This window comes from Pundamilia nyererei, unplaced genomic scaffold, assembly GCF_000239375.1.
Source record: "Pundamilia nyererei isolate P.nyererei 1_Seehausen unplaced genomic scaffold, PunNye1.0 scaffold00095, whole genome shotgun sequence".
NCBI classification, from domain to species: Eukaryota; Metazoa; Chordata; class Actinopteri; order Cichliformes; family Cichlidae; genus Pundamilia; species Pundamilia nyererei.
Window position 1 is genome coordinate 188,802 of NW_005187496.1, and position 1,498 is coordinate 190,299.

The 1,498-nt window shown below is 43.8% G+C and overlaps 1 protein-coding gene across 1 annotated transcript in view; it reads right to left on the bottom strand.

The window, feature by feature from the left end:
- Positions 1-1,498, bottom strand: part of LOC102207615 (xylosyltransferase 1-like) — a 39,861-nt gene that overhangs the window by 28,947 nt on the left and 9,416 nt on the right. The gene's annotated exons all lie outside the window — the stretch shown is intronic.

Consider the following 1,498-nt stretch of genomic DNA (forward strand, 5'->3'; position numbering starts at 1 on the left):
ACACACACACACACACACACACACACACACACACACACACACACACACACACACGCTTCTTTTCCGTCTTCGTCATCTTTCTTGAAACATCTGACTGAGGTTTTTTCTTACCTCTGAAATATGTCGGTCTGGACCAAAGTCTCGAAATTCAACAGAAAAATGTGAAAAACGTCTAAACTTATTAACCTGCCGACAACAATTTACACGCAAACACAAAATAACCACAAAAAGATCTCAAAGACCCCCCCCCCAAACAAACCCCAAACACGATGAAAACCAAACAGCCACAAACACAAAGCCATCTCAGAGACACAAAACAACCAAGGGAACAAAACCTCAAAGAAGTGCAAAGTGACAACAACAGAAGGCCAAACGCACACAAATGATGTCAAAATGCCCACAGAGAGGAAAAACTGTTACACAAAAACAAAACAAAGGGAAATAGATTCTTATATAACGCTTCCCGACTTCACCTGAGTGATTTATACAACATCCCTCCTTCACCCATTCAAGTGCTTCCTGTCCAACATTCACACTCATGCATATTCTGATGGATGCATTGGAGAGCTGCTTGGAGTTACGCATCTTACCCAAGAACATTTGGCATGCAGACTGGAGCAGCCATAACCTTACAGACAAAAACATTATCAGAAAGAAACAAAAAATTGACCAAAGAAAAACGAGATGCCGACACACTCGGCTCAGAAACACTAACAAAATGACTCAAACTGACTACAAACATAAAAAAGCAGAACAGCAGGTAGAAAACTGGCGTATGATGATGATGATGATGATGATGTTTTTCCTAACAGCTCCTTCAGTGCAAACAAGAAGTCAGAGATTTGTAAATGAAATGTTTTTTGTAATGAGGCCGATTTGATGCAGTTTCAGGAGTTTTCCAAAATGTCCTCGAGCGTTTCAGGCTGTAATTCGCTCGACACAATAATACAAGTTTGTCTCTCCTTCACAGATTCACCTCCAAAGAAAAGCAGAGCGTTTTTTCCCAGAGGGCCGTGCTTTCCATGGAGACCGGCCACAGCTAAAATACCACCGCTTACCTACAAAGACATCATTCTTTACACTCACAGAGGGACTGAGTCACTGCTTTCTTGCTCGTGGTGCTCCTGTGTGAGTCACTTTGCTCTCAGCCGCTCTCCTTCTCAGCAGGTTCCTATTGAAGCCTTCAGACCTCCTGCTGCTCCGCGATAAAGGAGACACACAAGAGACAGGAGAGGCCGTTCCCTCGGGCGCCGGGGGCGAGGCAGGGAAAGGGTGGGAGGAAAGAGACCTGTTGCTCTGACATCTGTTGATTACGAGTTCACACTAATAAGGATAATCTGAGAATGCCTGGATCTGGTGTGGTGACAAGAATGTGCGGTGGTGTTTTCTGGGAATTCTCTGAAGTGAGAGCAGAACAGCCACTTCCACATGTGTGACTATCAGCGAAAAGCTGCTGTGCTCCTCATAAGATAAGATAAGATAAGATAAGATAAGATAA